General features: G+C 38.7%; 1 protein-coding gene and 1 pseudogene across 3 annotated transcripts in view; one reads left to right on the top strand and one right to left on the bottom strand.

The window, feature by feature from the left end:
- The window catches only part of TTC28 (tetratricopeptide repeat domain 28), a 611,406-nt gene that overhangs the window by 336,822 nt on the left and 249,615 nt on the right, over window positions 1-24,969 (bottom strand). The gene's annotated exons all lie outside the window — the stretch shown is intronic.
- LOC109438958 (small ribosomal subunit protein eS25) lies at window positions 9,928-10,386 on the top strand (annotated as a pseudogene).

The raw sequence follows: 24,969 nt of genomic DNA, 5'->3' as shown, positions 1-24,969 counted from the left end.
CCTGTCTGACATTTCCTTCCTAGCTAAAGCTAAAGTGGGCCCTGTGCATAATCACTGATGACCTAAGTGCCCACAAGACCACCTCGAGTGACACACACAGTGCCCTGACACAAAAAACAAAATCAATAATCTGCTGCTCTATGTCACATGGAAATCCTGACTGCTGTCAGCCGACAGGAGGAGGAGGCTTGGGGGTTGCAGTCAAGACAATTAGAGCCCTTGGAAAAGCAGAGCAGAAAGTAATGAAACCTCCCCAAGTTCATTAGTTACACACACACACACACACACACACACACACACACACACACACAATTTGTGAAATGAAAAGGCCACAAAGCCAGAGGTCATATTTTCCTAGCCTGCTAAATTGAAGTGACTGAAAACCACTGTAATTACATAGGAACAGATGAAATTGTTATCTTAACTACATTGTAAATGCACTTTAAATGTCGTAAGTTTTGGTGCAATTTAATATTTTAAATGGACAATGTTCAGTATAGTCACTGATTTCCTACCAAGCATATGGGGACATAATCCATGTCCATTACCAAGACTGAGCAAACGCCCATCCATCTGCCTGAGCGCTACAAAAGGATTCTGCAGAGAAAGCAAAGAGCAAACCCTCTCTGACTGGAGTTAATAGAAAAGCGCACTGGAGAGGAGCCAGGAAGCCCGAGTTCCCATTTCAGCTCCACCATTTACTTACTCTGAGATCTTAGGCCATCACAAGCTCTCTGGGCCTCAGTTTCCTCTTCAATGAAATGGAGATAAATAATGTCTGACATACCTAGGTCACAAGTCACTGGGAGGATAAACTGAGATCAAATAAGTAAAAATGTTCTGTAAACAGTCAGCTACAAATGTAAGCAATTATTATAATTTATGCCATTATGTATGTAGGGCAAAATGCGAAAACAAATAATTTCTTACTGTAACCCAGAAAAGATTTGAATTAACTTTCCACTAACAAGTTGGTAAAAAGCAAAAAGGGGAGGGGGATGAATGACGTGATCCCAGGGCATTACTGTTAATCTCCCAGAGTGCCCAATACTTCTAAAAAATGAACCCAGCATTATGTTACAATGAAGATGAGAGAATAATGTTATCTTCATGTACAACACCAGCGTTCCTGTCCAATATGCATCGGGAAGGTGCAAAGAGTAAATAAATGTACTTCTTTGCATATCTAACTCATTAGCAGAGAACAATACAAGCACTGGAGAGAAACAGATCCATTATCTCTCACCTTTCTTTGTCCCTTTCTACACACACTGTCTATAAAATAGCAACTAAAGAAGAGCAGTACTGAAGTGGCAAGTTTAAACATTAACTGCATTCCAGATAACGTGCAATTTTCTCATAGCTATATCAATTTATTTTTCTATTATCCTTTCTGTGCATCTAGCCAATTTACCAGCAATTTTAGAAATAGAAGGCATTATGTGTATGATTAATGTTGTAAGAAAATCTTGATCTTTATTTTAATTTCTAGTCTTTTAAGAGTACTAATAGTATTTAGTTACCTGTTCCTTAGGGGAAAAAAAGTTGTTTTTTTTTCATGGTTTAATGTGTTTTGCTCAAACTCTAAAAATTTGATTTGGGGTTAATCACAAGACTGGAAAGTTTTAGTTTTGATGGAATATTTTTTGAGGTCTGGATTAGGTTAAAATAGAAGTTATTTCACACTTTGAGCTGTACAGGACTCCTTGGATGAAACTGTATTTCTATAATCAATCCTTTTTGTAACCATAGGTTCTACCAGACTGCTAAAGGCACTTCTCTCTCTCTCTCTTTCTCTCTCTCTCTCTCTCTCCCTCTCTCTCTCTCTCAAGAATCCCTGAGTTAGTGGGGCAGCCATCACAACAATGCAATCAGAAACAAAGAGGGCCGGAGTTAATGCGCAGACAGTGGAGAAACAGAAAAAGATTCAAGGGGTATTTAGGAGACAGCCCCCCTCCCCTTGCTCGACTTTAGACCTTAAAGCGACATTCTATACACATATAGGAAACAGATAATTTTTTTATAGTAAGTGAAGTTTGAGAATCACTGTTATCATCTGCAAGAAACATTTCTCCAGAGCTGTCAGGAAAGGACTGACAACACTGCACAGAGAGTCTCCTGACAACCAGCGTCTGCAAACAAAAGACCTCACTCTCATTACCAACAGATCTCAATTTCATATGTGGAGAGAAAGGGTTGTTGCGTCCACCTAAAGAGAAAACTACTACCAAAACAAAAAGGCGAACATCATGTCTTAATATAGTCTTCCATCGTTTCAGCCTTATGCTCACTTGATCTGAAGAATTCTATATAAGCTTTGAGAGGTGAAAAGCCTTTGTGAATAATTGAAGACAAAATAATGAAACCCTAGAATGTCAGAGACATAATATAGTTTTGTAGAATTCATCATGGAGCTTTTAAATTCCCAAATACTACATGCTGAATAATTTATTCCTGTGTCAATATGGGGCCAGCAGATGTTCATTCAGAACCAATATTAACCCTCCTCAAGCTGAAGAGCAGAAAAATAGGCTCTGCCGGAGATGAAGGAGGCACTTAGTTGAAGTGAGATTACCTTGGTATTTATGAGAAAATTAAAGCAGCTTTGGAAGTCAAGAAAAAACACACTACTTAGTCGGCAATCTTTTATCAAAGTCTGCTTATAAAGATAAGGAGCTGAAGTTCATGAAAAAACACAAATGGTTGATACAGGAGGAGCTGATAAAATTGCTCTCTCCTTTCAGAAGGGTCCCTGGGGGCTTTTCAGTGATTCTGTCTAAGAATATCTTTTAGTGGCTTATTGATATTTACCTCTCTCTTTGGATCACTAATTCCTGATGCAGTTGTGAACTCGACTGTGTTTTATTTAGTTTCTGGGTATTCTCCCCCCTATGATCCACCCTCTAATTCAGTTCATTTTAATTAAAATAGGTTATGTAGTTCATTTAAAAAGGGAAAAATGCAGGTGAAAACAAAAATTAAGCAACAAAAAAGTTCTACTGTGGAAAGACACAGCTCTCAATCTGAAAACACAGAATAGGTAGAATACATGAAAATCATTTTAGGCAACATAGCTGAGCTCATATCCACGGAAGGGAAATCCCCCAAGTGCTGGAAAACAAAGAGGAAATAAAGACAGAGTGGTGAGCAGGGGCTGCAGCCAATAAAGCTCCCAGGAAGAGAGAGTATTGGAATCAATCACAGGCGCTGCAGCCACTGGAGGAGGGTGCTGACGCCAGGCTGCAGGCCTCACGCACCATTCAACGGACATAAACTATGTACCTGAATAAAGCCAGGAGTCGCCAAGGCCTGCCTGTGAAATAGGGACTGGAAAAATTCCACTCAGACTGGTGATGTAGATGAAAGAATCTCCACCACAAAAGTTAGTCATAATTTAATAGGTTAAAAGAAACTTGAAAACAACTATGTTTAAAATGCTGAAGGAGATAAAGAGAATAAGGTTAAAAAAAAAAGTCAGTATAAAAAATGACAAGGCAGATTTTGAAAAGAATGAAATAAAAATTCTAGAAGTAAAAGATGGGGGGGAACCTTACTTGGGGGTAGGACAATACACAGCTGATAATTAGTAACTAGGAAGATTAACTCAAGGAAATCACCCAAAATATAGGGAAGATAGAACAAGATAGTTCAAAATACATCTAACAAGGATTCCAGAAGAGAGAAAAATGACAGAAAGCTATAACTAAAGAGTTATAAGCTAGAAGACACCTTATTCACAAATGGGAAAATCCCAGCCCAGAACTGTCTTCAATCAGACAGCTTGTTAGAGGTAAAGATGGCAGAACACACATCACCAGCTGCCCACTCTTCCATTATCAAACATCTACCCAAAAGGAGAGCCCCATTAAAATGAAACCATTTTGGCCTGAATTTTTTTTTATAGTTATCTTACTGAGTATTTAAGTGTGTGTGACATTGTGCTAAAATCTTTCTATGTCATTACATTTAACTTTCAAAACAACCCTATTACTATTTTCATTTTACAAATAAGGAAACCCAAGTTCAAAGAGAAGTAACTTCCCGAAGTCATGCAAGTAGTGAATGGCAGAGCTAGGATTCCAGCAAAAACGGATCTGATTCTAAAAGCCTTACTCTTAGTTCACCATATGACAATGCCGCTACATTGATATAGCTTTAAAATAACGAGGCACCTAAGAGTTACACACAAAGATCAATTTTATTATATCACGTATCATTGTACATGTGGAGTATGATTTTTAAAAAGTATTATAAATCAACTTAGTGTATTTTGTATTGTTTTGTATATTGGCAAATACAGGAAGCCTTAAGGATTTTATTTATTTATTTTTTTTGAAACTCACAAATTTTTTCAATCCACTATTTTTAAGTTAAAGTGAATAAATGTATTAAATGCAACTAGAACAAAAACTCGTTTTAAACTTTACATGGAATCTCAAGGGACCACAAATAGCCTAAACAATCTTTAAAAAGAAGAACAAAGTTCAAGGACTTATACTTCCCGATTTCAAACCTTATTACAAAGCTACAGTAATCAAAACAGTGAGGTATTGGCATAAGAACAGACATACAGAGGGAATATAAACAATAATATTGTAAAGATCTGTAGGATGCCAGATGAGTATTGGACTTCTTGGGGAGATCACTTCATAGACTGTGTAAAAGCCTGACCACTGTGCTGTACACCTGAAGCTGATGTAGAATAACATCGAATGTCAACTATAAATACATACATATGGATGTAAAGTACAGCACAGGGAATAGAGTCAATGGTACAGTAACAGCTGTATACGATGTCAGAGGGGTAGTAGGCTGGGAGGGGGGTTATCATCTTGTGAGGGGGTACAAATGTCTAATCATTATGTTATTTTTATACACCTGAAACTAATAATAAAAATAAAAGACCAGACATATAGACTAATGGAACAGAATTGAGAGCCCAGGAATAAACCCTCATGTATATGGCCAAATGATTTTTAGCAAGGATGCCAAGACCATTCGATGGGGAAAGGACAGATAGTCTTTTCAACAAATGGGCTGAGAAAACTGGATATCCACATGCAGAAGAATGAACCTGGACCCTTACCTAACACCATATACAAATATTAACTCAAAATGGATCAAAGACCAAAACACCTGAGCTAAAAGTATAAAACTCTTAAAAGAAAACATAGGGGAAGAACTTTGCGACATTGGATTTGGCAATGTTTTCAGAGATATGATACCAAAAGCACAGGCAACAAAAGAAAAAATAGACAAACTAGACATCAGCAAAACTAAATGTTTTTATGTAACGAAGGACACTATCAAGAGAGTGAAAAGTCAACCCACAGAATGGGAGAACATATTTGCAAATCATATATCTGATAAGGGATTAATATCCAGAATATATAAAGGACTCCTATAATCAACAACAAAAGACAAACAACCCCATATAAAAATGGGCCAAGTACTTGAATAGCCATTTCTCTAAGATATATAAATGACCACAAGCACATGAGAAGATGCTCAATATCATTAGTTACTAGGAAAATCAAAACTACAATGAGATACCACTTCATACTCATTAAGATAGTTATTATCAAAACACGGGGGGAAAAACCAAACAAGTGTTGGCAAAGATATGGGGAAATTGAACTCTGGTGCACTGCAGGTTGGAATGTTAAATGGTGTAGCCAATATGGAAAACAGTGTGTCAGTTCCTCAAAAAGTTAAACAGTTACCATATGATCCAGCAATTCCCCTTCTACTTATATACTCCCCAAAAATGGAACACAGGAACTCAAACAGAGACTTGTATGCCAATGTTCATAGCAGTATTACTCACAATAGCCAACAGGTAGAAACAACCCAAGTGTCCATTAACAGATGAATGGATAAAATGTAGTTTATACATACAATGAGATATTATTCAGCCATACAAAGAATTGCAATTCTGATACATTCTACATCATGGCTGAATCTTGAAAATACTATGCTAAATGAAATTAGACAGACACAAAATGGCATTTATTGTATGTTCTCCCTTATATAATGTACCTGAAATAGGCAAATTCATAAAGACAGAAAGTAGAAAACAGGCTGCGAGGGACGTGGGGAAGGAGGAAGAGTGAGTTAGTATTTAATGGCCATAAAGTTTGTCTTAGGTGACGAAAAAGTTCTGAAACTGGAGAGTGATAATGTTTGCACAATTCTGAACATACTTGATGCCACTAAATTGTACACTTAAAAATGGTTAAAATGCTAAAATTTATGATATGTATATTTTGCCACAACAAATAAACAGAGAAATGGCATGTGACACACAATATGCCTCTATCTAATGTTACTGATATAAACTAACGTCTTAAATATCTTTAAGAACAAAGAATACTACTTTATTACCACAAATGTGGATATGAGTGTTTAAAACCACAGGATCCTTAAATAATCTCAAAATAATATGCTCTTGATGAAAACAATAATTACGCTAATATTTATGGAGCACTTGCAATGTGCTAGCCACCATTCTTGACTTCATAACAATACTATACTACGGATTCTTATTATTATTCCAAATTTACAGATAAGAAAAGAAAATCCATAGAAGTTAAAATTTACTTTTATTTAAAGCAATGCTGGAGAAGAAAATATTTTAAAAAAATAAATTGGAGACCGGCCCGGTGGCTCAGGCGGTTAGAGCTCCATGCTCCTAACTCTGAAGGCTGCTGGTTCAATTCCCACATGGGCCAGTGGTTGCCAGTTCAATTCCTCAACTCCCGCAAAGGATGATGGGCAGAGCCCCCTGCAACTAAGATTGAACACGGCACCTTGAGCTGAGCTGCTGCTGAGCTCCCGTATGGCTCAGTTGGTTGGAACGTGTCCTCTCAATCACAAGGTTGCCAGTTCGATTCCTTGACTCCGCAAGGGATGGTGGGCTGCGCCCCCTGCAACTAACAACGGCAAATGGACCTGGAGCTGAGCTGCGCCCTCCACAACTAAGACTGAAGGACAACAACTTGACTTGGAAAAAAGTCCTGGAAGTACACACTGTTCCCCAATAAAGTCCTGTTCCCCTTCCCCAATTAAAAAAAAAGGAGAAAAAAAAATTTTTTTTAAAATAAATAAATTGGAGATGTTATCTTTACAAAAGTATTCCCCCAACACCCCCTTTGGAAAAGAAATTATCACTGAAGGTTTCTTTCAATGGAAATTTCATCCAACATAATTAAAAACTTTAAATTGATTTTGCATATAATTTTTGTGACCATCTCTATTGCATCCAGAAAGGTATATCCATACAAGATACATCCACGCAACACTTATTTTTTTTTTTAAAAAAAGAAGAATAAGAAAAGAAACTAATATTTTTTCAAGTATCCAATCATGTGCTAGACATTCTACTAAGCATTTTACATATATTATCTCATTTAATCCTCTCAACAATTTGTGAGGTAGGGATTATTATTCCCATTTTATAGATAAAGAAACAAAAAATATAGTAATCCGAAATACTCCAATTCACTACAGTAGTCCTCCTTCATCCATGGGGATACATTCCAAGACCCCCAGAGGATGCCTGAAACCACAGATAGTACTGAACCCTATAGATACTAAGTATTTTCATACATATACATACACACACACACACACACACACACACACATATACACACATATGATAAAGTTTAATTTATAAATTAGGCACAGTAAGAGATTAACAATAATCAATAATAAAATAGAACAATTATAACAATAGACTAATAAAATTTATGTAAATGTAGTCTCTCTGTCTCTCTCTCTCTCTCTCAAAATATCTGTTAACTAACCTGATAACCGAGCCGGCTACAAAGTTACTAACAGGCAGGTAGCATATATAACCTGCATACCCTGGACAAAGAAATGATTCGCATCCTGGAGCAAGATGGCAAGAAGCACCATCACCCTACTCAGAATGGCATGCAATGTAAAACTTATGAATGGTTTATTTCTGGAATTTTTCATTTAATATTTTCGGACCATGTTTGCCTGCAGGTAACTGAAACCGTGGAAAGTAAAACCGCGGATAAGGGGAAGATTACTGTACTTTCAAATTTTGATAAATATTCTATTCAAGTAGGAGCCAATTAATTTCCATTCCCTAGGGAGTCAAAGAATAGTAGTCACTGCCAAGAGCTATCCAAGATACCTGACGGAGCCAATATGACAGCTGCCCCCAGCAGGCTGCATAACTGAGTATTCAAAATCCCAACAGATCTCATACCCAAACACATGCAGGGCAGAGATCACCCTGCTGCACTGCTGAGTTAAGGAGGGATTGTGTGGCCTTCTGCTCCAGCACCAGTCCTATGACAGCTAAAAAGACAGCCAAATATGGATGGCCCTGAGCCACAGTCGGGGGCTCACACTGCCCTCCCCCGTTTGGGTAGAAAGAACAGAATCGAAGGCGCCTTCTGTTGCCTTGAAAAATGAAAACTTTTGAATCTCAATTCAAGAATGTACAGAAAAACTAAATGATACATTTCAATAAATATTTTGGAAATGATTATATTTAACTTCTCCGTCTCGACTAACTTCATCTTATTAACATTTAAATATGCTCAGTTCTCTTTAATTAACAACAACAAACACAAATAAAGAACTCTCCCTCTATTTTGTCTCCTACTCCAGCTAGCACACTCTTCCCTACTCTTCTTTTGAACAAGTTTGTTTCACCTGCTGTCTACATCTTCACCTTTCACTCACTCCTCTACACACTCCAATCTGGCTGCTCCCTACCCCACCCCTACCAAACGACTCTCATCAAAGTCACTATTACCTATCTCTTGGGGGCCTTGAAGGGGCCCTGAGAAATCCTAGGGCTCTGAAGGGCACCATTTGAAAGTTACCATACTCAGGCCTGGTTACACATTTTGTGGGTCAGCCACATAATTTGTGGGGACCCGTGCAAAACGAAAATGTGGGTCCTTTGTTTAAAAGCAAAAAGAGAGTTTTTTCCCCTTTTTTCTGTGGTCTTTCTCTAAATAAGTTATGGTGGTTTGTTTGCTACTTACTACTGTGCTCCCTAGGAGACGAGGATGCTCGTGGGGAGATGCAGATACTCACGGGCACCACCCATGACTGGGTGGGGAGCACACACACCAAATCCCACTCCTCCTGTGCCCACACTCAAGTTCTTTCCAGGAGTGAAGGGTGGCAGCCATCTCTGGGCAGTGGCAGGGGAGTCAACAACTGATAGCTGGTCCCAAGGAAGTGAGAAGTGGCAAAAGGCTGGATCACGGAGGCTCCATGCCCCCAGCACATGCTCCACTGCCCCATCTGACTTCATTTACAAAATGCAAATTGAAAGGTACCGGCATGCAGAATTTCAAGACAATGACCACACCGCATTAAATTCCATGAGACCTTGTGTAACTGCACTGGAAGCCAATCCTGGCCATACTCATAATAATCACAACACCACCTGCATAAAACACCCTGCCCTACAAAAGAGTTCCAGTTTCATTTTAGTCTGACAATAAACTTATAAATAGAGAAGAATAGGCATCCTCACCTTACAAGATGAAAAGGCTGACTCAGAAGGGACAACGCATTGCCCAAAGCACGGAAGAGCAGGCATTACAGCCGTCCCTGCACTCCAAGCTGTAACACGCTTCCTACGCAAAGGGCAGATGGGAGGTACTAGAACAGTGACCACTTCTCCACTTTAGTCATTAGGTGGTAATTATTTCTGTCAATTCCAGTCAGATTTTTAAAAATTCAATTCGTTTTTACATTCTGGAATTCTAGCTTTATATAAACATGTAGACATAAAAACGAAAAAGAAACAGGTATAAAGTTAGTTTTTTTCCCCAATGTACCCCATCCAGTATGCACACTGACTCACCACGCTGGACCCCCAATGTCACTCACAAGGGACTCCAGAGCCAGAGGTGAGACCATGCTACCCGCATTAGAATATACTTGCACAGTCCTTTTTGTCTGACATCTTAGCGAAGCTGCAGTCATAGCTGCTGCTGTGCGCACTTCGCCATGCCGCCCAAAGACGACAAGAAGAAGAAAGATGATGGAAAGTCGGCCAAGAAAGATAAAGATCCAGTGAACAAATCTGGAGGCAAAGCCAAAAAGAAGAAGTGGTCCAAAGGCAAAGTTCAGGACAAGATAAAAAATCTCGTCTTGTTTGACAAAGCGACATATGACAAACTCTGTAAGGAAGTTCCCAACTATAAGCTTATAACCCCTGCTACTGTCTCTGACACTGAAGATCCGCGGTTCCTTGGCCAGGGCAGCCCTTCAGGAGCTCCTTAGGAAAGGACTTACTAAATTATTTTCAACGCACCCACCTCAAGCAATTTACAACGGAAACACCAAGGGTGGGGATGCCCCAGCTGCTGGTGAAGATGCATGAAAAACAGGTCCCACCAACTGTACATTTTGAAAAATAAAACTTTATTAAATCAAATTTAAAAAAGAATATACTTTCACTGCAGGAGAGCTTATTCCTTGATGTAGTTGGGGGAACATCAAAATGCCAGACAGAAACAACAGGGATGATGGGGAAGGAAGTACTTCGCTACGAGGGACTGAAATTAAGGGGGGAGTTATTTTCTTCAGCCTGACTCATCCTACCCTCCTTCCACATACTTTATATAAATTCAATCTTTCCAGATAGTGAAATTATTGCTAAACTTCCTCACATTAACGTCAAGTACTTTGAGAATTGAAAACTCGTTCGTTTCCTAACTCAGTTACTCAAAATTCTCCCCTGAAACCAAGAATACAGCTTTTATTTATTTATTTTTTTTTTTGGTTGAACTAATATGCATTTGTTACAACCATTCACAGTGTCAACCCTTCACACACTGGCTGATCACCCAGAAAATATCCAAGCGAAAAGAAGTGCAACTGAATGTTAGATCCAAATAGCACAATCTCTCAGCTCACTAGAGCAGAATCTTTCTCTAATACACTGGTCACAGGCTATATTACTAGCTCTTTTTTATCCTATCTCTAGGTAGAAATGCTATAATTTAAACTGACAGCATTACTTGTCATGAAGTCTGTGGGTTTACAATTTCTAAATGTCAGTTTGAACTTGTGACTAGTTCCTGAGAGCACTACTGTTTGTTTCTAAATGAGGCAACTTGTCAGCTCTGCATACATAAAAGCAGTTCATCAGCAATTTGCAGTGCAACACGAAAGGAATCAGCTGATACGCTAATAGTAGGCCCACAAAGCACCTCCAATTAGGAAAGAAAGCCTTGTCCTAAGCAATAATATCCTCATATATCACAAAATTCATGCTCCTACCTGATAGATGAAACATTTCATGCAAAGTAACTTATTATTTTAAAGTAATTGTCTGCCTCCAGCCTGACGCACCAAGGTTCCCACCGGCCTATCACGGTGGAGCTGCGGACAGTGGGTGAATGAGGACCGCTACGATTCTTGACTTTCCTCACTTGTAGCTTCTGTGCAGTTGCCAGTGTGGTAATCTTCTTGCCTCCGTCCTGTTGACTATTCTGCTCTCCCCGTCCCTATGTGGCCTTCACATCTCCTGTGTTCAGAGTAAAATGACATGGGGTCTTACCTGAGAAGCATCCTGGTTCCTCTAACCTAGAAAATTACTGAGCTATATAGCAAAATCAATTCCTAAGATTGCAATAATGATACATCTAATAATCAGACCATTTCATTAATAAGAACACCTCATTGTAAGAGTGAAAACAGTTTGGCATAATTTTAACTACTAACAGGTTTGAGCCTAGGACTGAATTCTAGAATATGAATTGGAATGACTAAAATTAAATAGTAAGCAAAGAAGTCTTAAAAGACTTTTTAAGAAAATCTCTTCCATTAACCCTAGGGGCCATCTTAGGTGTTATATGGGGGGGGGGGGGTTTGCTGGACTATATCATGTGCTTCACCATTTAAACAACAACCTTTGTCTTTGATAACCTCGCAAATCAGATTTTGAATTGATCTAGCAAATTTGGCTTAGTGATTGGGTCAAGGAAAAGAGCTGTCCAGCCAGAATCCAACGATCCATTTTTCCTCATAAAAGACACATATCAGACACCACGTGTTTCTGTACATGCTTCAGAGTTTTTTCTTAGTGCCTAAGACATTTGGGGGTGAAATTCTTCCTGGATCCAATCACATTCACCTGCCTGTCAAATAACGTAGTATATGGGCAGATCCCAAGAAAGAGAACCTGGTTCATGATAAATCCAAGCGCCACCTGCCAACCGTCAAGCAGATGCACTTTAATAACCTGAGAAACTGTGTTTCTAAATCTCCACAGGCAGCCTAGTTGGTACCATTCAACCCAGAGGGAAATTCTGACACAGTGGAATAGCTTCTTATCAACGTCAGGCTGCCATGTCTCTTCAGGACACCATTTGGCCCCGGGGGTGTGACACGGGCAGGGCCAAGGCAGAGAGCTCCCACTGGCATGCACTCAAGATGCCCCCTTTCCAAACAATTCACAGGATACAGAAATGCTGTACACCTTCCCATTTACAAAAGAGGAAATCGGGTTCCAAAGGTCATTTGCACAAGATGACATGGAACTGGCAGAGCAAGTCTGCTTCTGAAACTTATCTGATCCCTAATGCAAAATGTTTACTTCTCCTCCTTCTCCCTTCCTCTTTCCTCCTTCCGTCCTCTATTCCCTCTCTCCCTCTCTCCCCCTTACCCTCCCCTTCCCTATCATCACAGCATTGCCCTCATCATTATCATAAAGCATCCAATAGCTTTCTTCAAACAAAATCTTAACTAGCAGCGCAATGTGTAAGACAGATTTAAAGGGCCTGCTTCGACGCCGAGAAGGAAGACGGAGTGTATGTGCGAGGTCCTACCTGTGTCACAGTCGCCTCTCGGAACCTGGGCAGAACACTGAACAAAGTGCCTGAGATCAGGCAAACTCTTTACTTGACAGCTGGCAGTAAAGCTAGTTTCAAATGCTAACTGGGATCATAATATTTTTACATAAAATTACTACTTTCTGAACACTGGTAAAATATACAAGGTATGATCAAACAATATGGTGAATGTTTAAATTTAAAAATATATTACAGTAAAGGACACATTGCCATTAATACCCCTCAAAATACTCCCCCTCACTTTGAACACACTTATGCCATCATTCTTGTCACTTTCTGAAGCAGTTCTGGAAGTCCTCTTTTGTGAGTGTCTTTAGTTGTGCTGTCATGGTGGCCTCGATGTCCTGAATCATTTTGACTTTGGAGAAGAGACAGAGGTCGCACAGTGCCAGATCCGGTGAATAAAGTGGATGAGGACATACTGTAATGTTTTTGTTTTGTTTTTTAACTTTTTTTATTTATTTATTTGTGTTTTGCCAGGACCCATCAGCTCCAAGTCAAGTAGTTGTTTCAATCTAGTTGTGGAGGGCACAGCTCACAGTGGCCCATGTGGGGATTGAACCGGCAACCTTGTTAGCACCATGCTCTAACCAACTGAACTAACCAGCTGCCCCCATAATGTTTTTATTTGACAAAAATTGCCATATACTAGAAGCGATGTGTGACATGGAGCATTGTCATGATGGAGGATGATTTACGGCAACTTTAAAACATACCTTCTCTCAAATGTAGCTCACACCCGACTGCACTGAACCAAGCTGAAACTTGTCACACAATGTTACTAAGGTTCGACGGGCCATTTCCTGTATTGAAGATCCTGCCTTTCTGCTGGATGGCACTCAGCAGCAGCATTCACTGTATACTGTGATCACAACAGAAAGGCTCTGCTTCTGGTACAGCAGTTTATGTCAAATAAAAACATTACAGTGTGTCCTCATCCACTTTAATTCACCGGATCTGGCACCGTGCGACTTCTCGCTCTTCGCCAAAGTCAAAATGACCATGAAAGGAAAGCATTTTGAATCGATTCAGGACATGGAGGCAGCCACGACAGCACAACTAAAGACACTCATGAAAGAGGACTTCCAGAACTGCTTCAGAAAGTGGCAAGAATGATGGCATAAGTGTGTTCGAAGCAAGGGGGAGTATTTTGAGGGGAATTAATGGCAATGTGTGTTTTACTGAAATAAATTTTAATTTAAACATTCCCCCTATTTTTTGATCCCATAGCATATATTGAGATGGCATTTTCTTTTAAACATGTTTTCTTGTGATTGTTGAGGGGTGTATTTTAAGACTTTTTTTAAAGAGCAGTTTTACATTGACAGCAAAATTGAGAGGAAGGTACAGAGATTTGCTATGTGCTCCCACATATCCATTGCTTCCCCTGTTACCAACATCCATCACCAGAGTGAAACATTTGTTGCAACTTATGAACCTAAAAGGACATCATCATTATCACCCAAAGTCCATAGTTTACATTAGGGGTCACACTTGGTATTATACATTCCATGGGTTTGGACAAATGTATAACGACATGTATCCACCATTATAATGTCATACACATTAATTTTATTGCCCTAAATAGCCTCTGTACTACACCTATTCTTTTTGCCTGTTTTAAAACAAAGTCTAACATTCTCAAAGCTGGATACAAGGGTACCCTTCTCACTAAGATATTAAACCTGAAACTCAGAAATATTGATCTTCTTTCAATACCATCCACACACGAACAACTCTGATCTGATAGATTTATTTAGGCGATATTCAAAATTTGGAAATAAGGACACACAATGATTGATACTTATGAAAACTAGGTGTCATTCCTAACTGTTTAGCTAACCAGAAAAGGGTACATGAACCTGAAAAGACAGAAGTAAGCTTTGAAAAATTATTTGTAGCAGAAAACATACATGCAAACACAAGACATCCATCTTATCCCCTTGGGACTCTTTTCACTAGTGTCCATGGGCTCAAGGTCTCTGCTTAGAGGTTGTTTCTGCAAAAGCAAGAAGAGCCCAAATCTTGTTCTCTTTGATGAAGTCCATCCTCGTAAACAAGAAAACAATGAAATGTATATGTTGCTATTAACACAAGTACATATGTATATTTGCCTGTGTATGACCTCCAATCACTTATCCCTTCAATTTGAATTTATTAGTCTATTAGAAATACTGCCAAACATTACACTGTGTAAAACACAGTGTAAAAATAGTACCAAAATTAGATCCCAAGGACATTTCTAATTAAATCCCTTTCATTGGGATTAAGAATTTCAAAAAACTATGCGTAAAAAGACAGTATTATTTAATGTCTGTCATTCATCACAAGTGGCTTAAAAGAACACAAAACATGGCATATATTAATCATATATTTATTAAACACCAATTTGTACATGGTTACGTGCCACATACTATGAAAAACTGAACCCAAAGGAAAGTATGTGCCATAATTTGGCAGCTGCTGGTTCAACAACTTCTTTCCTCTTTCTTTGCATGCATAAATGTTGAAAATATCATTCTCAACATACCTTTCTTGATACTGTCTTGTTATTTTCCTGTGTCATTAACTAGTGCATTTAACTAGGTAAAGAAACAATACCAAATTTCAACCAAGAACACCATGAAGTTTATAAAGAATCCCACGGACAAATACACAGTCTTACCTAACATTTCCTATAACCCATAGGACATTCTGCCCACAACGGCAAACCAAATCTAAATACAATGTATTTTCCTCTCAACAAGTTTTTCTCTTAAAATATTTACTTCTAATTTCCTCTCTCTTCTCTCAATCACCCATTCTTCTAACATTTTCTTGCTGTATTCTAGCCACTGACATAAACATGAATTAGTCTGGATCCCTGTCCCTGTCTCCTTAGGAGGAGCCTCAGGAGTCTGTTAGGAAAGACAGATATGCAGAGAATCACAATAGAAAGTCCTAAGTACTCAATAGGGGTCTGTCTACAGTGCTTTGGTGACACAAAGGCGGAGCAATTAACTTAGGCAATGGGAGGTTTCTAAGAGGTAGCGTTTGGATGGACTTAACAAAGGACTTGATGCTTCACTGGGGAAATGATATCTCAGGCAGAGGGAAGAGCTTGTGGAAAAGCACAGAGGCATGAAAGCCAATGACACAGCCAGGGAAGCAAGAGCAATTCCACACAGTCAGGGAATGGAGAGCAATTCCACACAAGGAAGCAAGAGCAATTCCACACAGTCAGGGAATGGAGAGCAATTCCACACAGTAAAATCAGGGGAGATGGGAAGAGACCAGTTATGGTAGGAGATGAACAAGGAGAGTTCGGTTAGGGCCAGATTATTAAAGGTCTTGTTTATTTTCCAAAGAGTTTGGTTTTTATCCGCTCTCCTTTTGTTTCCACAGTGTTGAACAACAAACATAGCAGAAAAGCACAAGGCACAATAAGAAAATTCCACTGTTTTTGGACAAAGGCACGAAGGCAATGCAGTGGAGAAAGGATAGCCAGTTCAACAAAGGGTGCCGGGACAATGAATACCACATGCACCACTGCCCTCCGAAAAAGAATGTGGAGCCATACCTCACACCATATACTAAAATCAACTAAAAATTAAACATAGACCAAAATCTAAAACCTAAAACTGTAAAATGTCTAGAAGAAAACGTTAGAGAAAACCTTTGTGATTTTGGAGCAAGCAAAGATTTCTTACATATGACACAAAAGTACAATCTAAAAAATAACAAATTGAAAAAAATGAACTTCATCAAAATTGAAAACTGCTGCTCCTCAAAGATAATTAGAAGAATAAAAAAGATAAATCAGAAGCTGAAAGAAAAACTTTACAAAGCATATATCTGATATACGACTTGCATTCTGGGTAAAGAGAGCTCTCAACACCCAACAATAAGAAAACAAACAACCCAATGAAAATACAATGGTTTAAGATTTAGACACTTGGCGAAAGAAGATAAATGTATGACAAAGCACATGAAAAGATGTTCAACATCCTTAGTCATTAGAGAAATTAAAATCATAATGAGATACCACTATGAACCTACTAAAATGACTAAAGTTTAAAAGGCTGCCCATGCATACCAATTGTTGGTGAGGATGTGGAGAAACTAGAACTCTCATAAACTGACAGTGGGAATGTAAAATGATACAACCAAACTGAGGGTTGCTAGATGGGAGGGGTGGGGGTGGGGATAAGGGGGAAGGTGAGGGGGTTAGAAAACAGTCAGTAACCACAAGATGGCCCCAGGGTTTTGAAAATTAATTTGGGGAATGTAATCAACAATGCTGTCAAGATTTTGTAGGGTATCCAATGGACACTTGTCCCATTTGGGAGACCACCTCAGGGATGATGTAGATGCCTGATCTCAGCACTGTACACCTGAAGCTGAAGCTGAACAATAATGAATGTCAACTACAAGTTTATATATATATATATATATATACATGTGTATATATATATATATATATGTATGTATGTATATACTTACAGGAAGCAGAGTACAGCACTAGGAATAGAGACAGTGGAAATGTAATGCCTGTGTGATGTCAGAGGAATAGTGGATGGGGGGAGGGGGGTTCACACAGTGTAAGGGATATAAATGATAAATGTCTAAGTAGTACTTTGTCTTGTGCACCTGAAACTAATTAAAAAAATGATACAACCATCTTACAAAATATTTTGGCAATTCCTTAAAAAGTTAAACATACACCTACCATATGATCCAGCCATTCTACTCCTAGGTATTTACCCAAGTGAAAATGAAATATATATCCATACAAAGAGTTGTACACAAACTTTTACAGCAGCCTTATGTATAATAGCCCCAAACTGGAAACAAATGTCCATTAACAGATGAATGGCTAAATACATTGTGATATATCCATACAATAGAATACTATTCCACAATACAAAGGAATGAACTATTGATATATGCAACAATATAGATAAACCTAAAAATAATTATGCTGGATGACACGAGCCAGACACAAAAGGGTACATGCTGTATAATTTCATTTACATAAAAAATCTAGAAAATATACACTAATATATAGAAAGGATACTGGTTGGTGCCTGGGGAGGTACACACACAAAAAACTTCTCAAGGTGGTGAATATGTTCACTATTTTGATTGTGATGATGGTTTCATGGGTGTACACATATGCCAAAACTTATTAAATTGTACACTTTATGTATGTGTAGTTTGTTGTATGTCAATTATATCTCAATAAAGCTGTTTTTCAAAAAGCAAGAAAGGGTTATTTTCAAGCATTAATAATCATTTCATTTCTGCCCTACTTTCATTCTTCTTTGCAAGAGAACTGAGTATGTGAGACAGTACTATCTGAGGTTTCATTTTCAAGTAGTTTTCCATATTTGTGACAAGGTTACATATGACAAAGTGAATAAAGTAGACAAGGACGGGATATGCAAATTGGTAAAGACCAAACTTCAGATACTTTCAGAAGAAATCTGATAACTATAAAGTAGCTGCTTTTCCTTATTTTGTTTTTCCTTAAACTACTCAAACAACTTACTTAGTTCCTTATTTTTTCCATGGCTGCAAAAGATTAGTGATACACAGTAGTCTTATTTTTAAATTTTTGCCTATAATGATGAAAAATTACAAAGAATGTTTCCATCCAGTCATGGTAACGGGATGCCGCAATATTACTGTGAAAACACATTTGAATGTGTACACTGCAACATGCAAATGCTCTGGCTAGTAAGATGAGTGTTTAAACTGACAGGAAGAACGGTGGGTGGTGCTGAAAGAATGTGCAAAAACACTTAAAAGAGTGATAAATAAGACTTTACAACTTTTAACAACACTACTGATTCAAGAGTTTATAAAAATATACCAACAAAATGAATACCCTTCAGTACTTCTGCTTTTTTACCTATGTGCCTTGGAAAAAAAAAAATGTTCTGAAAGAGACAACTATTAAACAATATTAGAAGGGAAAGAGAGCCCACAATCTAGAATGAGGCTATGTCCTAGTTAGGATGCAAACACTTTCTCAAATGACAATGGTAAGCCAATGTACTTTAGATCTGAATCAAGGACTTGGAAGGTTATCTGGCTTTTCAAGGGGTCACTACTTAGAGTATCCACAGCTTTCTCTCTGTCCTAAACCACTTAAAAAAAAGACACCCAGTTCTTTTCTTAAGTTTAGATCTAAAAAGCTAATACTAGAGTAGCATTACACTTTAAAGAGTGTGATGATCAGAGACTAGAAATGAACCAAGGTGGCCTCATTATCAGGGTCAGGCGTACTACTTACCCATCAAGGTAGCGCCCTCTGAGCAGACAGTGCAACGGAGACCAGCAAGGGAGGCTGGCAAGGCGAGAGAACACTCGTCTTGAGCACAGAAGGGCTACATTTAAGGGCAGACTGAAGCATTTATTTGTAAATTACTAAAAAGTTGTTGGGGTTTGGGGGGTTGTTTTAACACAGAACTTTTCTCTTTCAATGGACAGGGTCTCGCAGCATCACATGTGACTCTGCTGGGTCACAAATAAAACCGGGCTTGTAAACCTCTTGAAAGGTAGTAGAGCCAAGCTGTATCATGAAGGTGACTACAGATATATCTGAAAAGGTTATCCTATGTTATCAGTTTTAACAAGTACCATAATTAGATTAGTAACATCACTCAAAAGAAAAGATTGGTTGCTAAAATAGAAAGAATCTTTTCTTTATGCAGTCCGTGTACATCTGAGAACTGGTCATGTTTTAAAAATTAACTCACAGGTTCTTCAAAGATTCATGTTTAATTTAAAGTATCTTTCATCACCTTTAAAAGAACACGTCAACATGACTAACTAGCATGTCTTCTTTTCTTGAGTATAATAAAGATTTACAGAGGCAAACACAATCTACAGAACAAGCTGGTTTTGGCTTTTAGCATTTATATACGATGCCCTCTTCTTGAGGTATTTACAAGGCATAGTGAAAATTATTATTGGTAAAAAGTTTAAAAATAGATGCTAAAAATATATACATAAGATTAGCAGGAATGTACAGCAAACATGAGATGAAATCATAGCTGTGCTTCATTTTACATTAAGGCAATCCCATCTGTAAATCAAAATGTATCCTTTCTGTGCTGAGTATTCTGTTTGCCGTCCCCCCACCCCACCCCTTATCCGACCCTGTCCTGTCGGGTCCCTCTGTGCACCACAAGGCCAATCCCTAGGGACAACTAAGGCTCCCTTACCCTCTGGCTTCAGGTTGAGCTCAGCAAGTGGGAGGCACTGGCCCAAGATCAGAAAGCAAGAGGAGAGAGGGTCAGAGTATTTATTCCTGGCCCCTCTCCCACAATCCCTCACTCCCTCTTGACCGCATCATGACTGTTTCGGTGCCTTCTCTGTGGCCACAGCTTCTTGCACACAGCTCTTCTTCAACAATGCCACCTCTCACCAGGCTTCAATGACACTGTTCCCTCTTGCTCCTTCTGGCCTGGGGCAGAGGTGACAACTGCCGAGGGATGCTAGCTCCGGATATCTCACTACGCTTTTTCGTTTCCTTAACCCTGCCCGAACCTCTGTAAGTAGTGCCCTCATTACAGTCCCTTCACTGAAACCCTGACTTTCTACAGACTACACTTCTTTAAAGCAAGATATATCTGTATTGAGGAATAAGTGAACATTTTACACAAAGACTATTGTACATCGTATCCAACCTCATTCTCCCCATCTCTCTGAACCTTCATTGTAATACCAAAGACTGCACATACCAATCTGCATTACCACTATGTTTACAATGATTTATTTATCTAACGGTTTCCCTGAAAAAAATCAAAAGTCTTATCTCAGAAGATAATCACCTACGGTTTCTCGATAATTAAACAATTTGATAGAAATCATACAACACGTGATACTTTAAGATGTTGAATCCAAGGAACATTCTGACCAGTGCCAGTATGAGCACTGCATCTAACAAGCATGGGACTATTTATAGAAGAGAAGACGCAGATACATAAGGACCCCAACTTCTCAAGGCCTTACTCATTCCACGTTGTATCCTCATTTCTTCTCCACCAAAATCAAAGAAAACACAATGGACGTTTCCAAGATCGATGACAGCTTCTAAAATAGTTATTGTTCTTCTGTTCAGTGATAATAAATAAGAGAGCATCCAGAGGACTGAAAAGCAAAAGGCACTCAGCGGGGCTTTTTGGCTTCAGGTTATCTAGTGTTAGATATGATGTCCAGACAGTGATAGCTGCAGGTAGCTCCACAAATACAAACTATGTCTACTATCAGCCCAAGCAAACCAATTGGGAAGAAAGTTCTGTTGTGATTAATGTGTCCTAAAGCACATAAACATGGGTTTTCTGCTTACACCATCCATTATCTACATTAGTACAAATCATTGAGAGATGAATGCAATATATTGCTTAATCTTCAAAGTAAACCCAGAGCATATCAAGTCTAGCCCGACTCAACAGAAAAAGAAATTTATATTTTGATGGGGAAATGACTCAATCAAGAATTTGAACAAACTAACAGCTGATACTTGAAATGTACTTTATCTAATGATTTTTTAAATCATAGACTGTCATAGCTAAAATGAACCTTGGAGACCATCTAGTTATACTCTCTTATTTTACAGATGAAGGAACTCAGTGCCCAAGGTTTAAGTAATTAGTTCAAAATTACTAGCGAGTTAATCTGAACTCTATCAGAACTAAATCTTTGGGGCAAGAAGATGTATGACTACAAGAAGTATCACTATTTGAACAGTGTGATTAAATTACGAGGAGGAATCCAGCTTATCAGCTAAGATTGCTGGATTCAGAACTACCATTTCAGGCTTCTGTAATGACCAGACCAGCCTGGGGGACTTATGTGTTTTCCTAACACTTGTGAGGGAACCATGATCACCTCTAGGAGGATGTCTCAGTGTCCAGAATCCCAATGGTGAATAAAAATTCATACACACCACCCTCTTGGCATTTTTCCTTATCTCCAAGAACACAGATAAAGAAGGCTTTGGCTTAGATTCAAAATGGGAAAGACATCATTAACATCATTAAACACTGGTGAACATTCTTCACTATCATCTCTGTGCCCTACATTGTAATTCTCTGAATGTGGTTTGTGTGTGTGTATGTGCATATGTGTGTGTGTGTGTGTGTGAGAGAGACAGAGACAGAGACAGAGACAGAGAGAGAGAGAGAGAGAGAGAGAGAGAGAGAGAGAGAGAGAAGGCTGAGAGAGGAGAGATGCAAAGAGGCAGGTTGTTAGAAGAGATAGTAACGGGGAAGGCAGAGAAGGAGAAAGAAGGAAAGAAAGACAGAAAGGCAGAAATTACACAGAATGGTAAGACAGAAACAGGGAGAGACAGAAGCTGAGAGCAGAGAGAGAAAGAGATGGAAAAACACTTGGATCAAGAAAGACAGAACTACAGAGAGAAGGAGGAGCGTCAGATAATGAAACACCATAAACCTTTGATATTCAATGCTGTCCTTGGCCCAGAAACATTAGCACCACCTGACAATTGATTAGAAGGCAGAAACGCAAGTCACCAAATCAGAATCTGTTTTTAAGAATATCCCCAGGTGATTCGGGCACTACTCCAGTTAACTCTATTTACTCAGGATCATTTTAACTGTCATTAAAGCAGTGAAACGGTTGCTCCTATGTGCAAAACCCAAGGTTCCATCACTTAGAGATCCCAGATGAACTTCAACTCAGGGCAGGCAGCCTGCATGCAGACACGTAGATTCAACCTAACCACCCTGGCTACCGGTTTTTTACACAGTAGGTTCACAGCCAAGAAGTTAATCATATACCATTTGTTTTCACAGAAATTTTCTTTCAAAGGCTCAGAAAACAGGAAAACTACAAGACTGACAAATGATAGATTTACTCAGGTAACTCTGAATTGATCATTCATAGTTGGAAAACTTCTGAACAGTGCTACTAAACACATCTAATTTCCTTTTTCAAAAAATTGAAGCTGTAGCACTCATCCCATGCTCACATTTGTATTTAAGATAGTCTTCATTTCAGATACAGAGTAAATATATAGCAATTTCACTACAGGATATTTTTATTAAACAGCTAAGCACGTAATTACAGGATTTTCGGTGTACAATTACAGCCACTTTGAAACGCCAGCATCACAATCCCCCACATGCCGATATTTTTCTCTCCCGACAGTTCCAGTCGTATTCCCTGAACCCTTTCTCTCCCCACCTCCCTGTTGTTCATGGTTTGTCCTACTTATCATTTTTCAAAAAGGAAGAAAATAAGAATAAGACACTGACGTCTTATTTTTTTCAAGATGATGCGCTTTGTTCGATTCTGGGTAGAAACAACAACTGTTGCCAACAGGAGGGCCAGGAGGGAGACTCTTGAATATGCTGATGGTCAGCTTTTCCTTCTCCGTCTCCTGCTCAGTCAGTCTCAGTGGCCCCTTGCCCCTGCCAACATGTCGGAGGAGCACACATATGAAATGGGAAAAGCAGCAAGATCTGTGCCACGACGAGCAAATGCCGAAGTCAGGAGCAGAACTACAGACCACACACTATCTGACCCAATGACACTGCACAGCGTCTGCCAAACCTAGAAATGCCTCCATCAGTAAAATGTGGGTTAGCTAAGCCCCTCCAGAACAGTCTCTGTTTCTAGCTAAAGTTGGCATTTAGCTGAACCCCTCTTATCTTGTAATACAGAGCTGAGGGGTGAAGAATACCACAGAGCAGGGTAGAAGAGCACACAGAGCAAGTGAAAGTATGAGAACACTGGCTGTCGGTGAGCTCCCCGCCAAAGACAACTTTACACTTTGTAAGTACCTCCCCACTCCTTACTGGATCCTTTCATTTATTCAAATAACAGGTATTTATCAAGAACCTAGTATATGCCAGGTACTGTGCCAGATGTTCAATATAAAGACCAAAACATGAGGCAAGTTGTATTCCTATTTTACAAATTAAAAAACAAACAATCTCTGGAGTTTGACTTTCATTATAACTCCTTCAGATACTTTATGAAGCCCTTCCTTCCTATGGTACACAAAGGTTTCATTGCTTATAAGCATCTAATGTTTTGTAAAGGACGAGCAACCCAAGAGGATCCCAAATGCTCAGGCTGCTTTGCTTACATAGGAACACTCAGCATCCGAGGGTATTATCCGGCCACTGACAGAATCTTTCCATTGGAGAAGGGAAGTGAAGGACGTCAGAGTCCCCAGATCCCAGTCACATCTGCAAAAGCACCGCTGTTTAACATCTGCACTCACTAGGTGTTTTAATTATGGGAGCAAGGGCCACTGGATGTAGATTCGTCATTTAGAGTAATGTGTTTTGTTTAACAACAACAACAAGCTTCTTTATAGGTAATTATGTAGAATATAACCAGTAGCTAAGAAAATAAACAAGACTACTACCAAATAACGATACTAAGTATACAGGATGATTTGACCAAAACTCGCTTCTGGAAGTGACAGCAACCTTCTGCCTAAATCTGTAACCAGTACAGATATAACAACAAAAATTAGTCAAAATAGGCTGCTTCAGAGAATACAACTATTCTTTTAAGGGGGGGGGAATCAATTATTATGAATAGGCCATAATAATTAACATAATTAACAGCTCCAAAGAAAATTCTCTCCCTGAAAGAATACAAAAATGTAGGCAAAAACCATGAGATAAAAGTTTAAGATCTTTTTTTTTTCTGGAAGAAACATGGAGAAACACAGACAGACAATAGCCACCATTTATTTTCAAAATAAGAACTATTTTTCAAATGAAACAATAGGAAACGTCCATTATTTGAAACATCCTGCCTCCCTTCTTTGCTTTAAATTCCATAGAAGTTATTTTGAGCTTATTGCTTTGATAAGATTTAGCTGTAAGTAATTATATTTAGTCATTGACATTTGATCTATAAATGGAATCTACTATAACTTCCATGAAATTGGCAAATAGCAGCTCTATTTGATGTGATTCTAGAAAAGTTTTATCCTGAGAAGAAAATTCAGTAAATTTACCTATATAGAAGATATTTGCTTTCAAAACTAAAATATCTCAAGAGTATATAGTTACACATCTACATTTTGAAGAAAGAATTATCATTTAACAGTATCCTACACAAATAGGTATTAA

The sequence above is a fragment of the Rhinolophus sinicus genome, linkage group LG16, assembly GCF_036562045.2.
Source record: "Rhinolophus sinicus isolate RSC01 linkage group LG16, ASM3656204v1, whole genome shotgun sequence".
Taxonomy (NCBI): Eukaryota; Metazoa; Chordata; class Mammalia; order Chiroptera; family Rhinolophidae; genus Rhinolophus; species Rhinolophus sinicus.
This window is presented reverse-complemented; position numbering and strand designations above follow the sequence as displayed.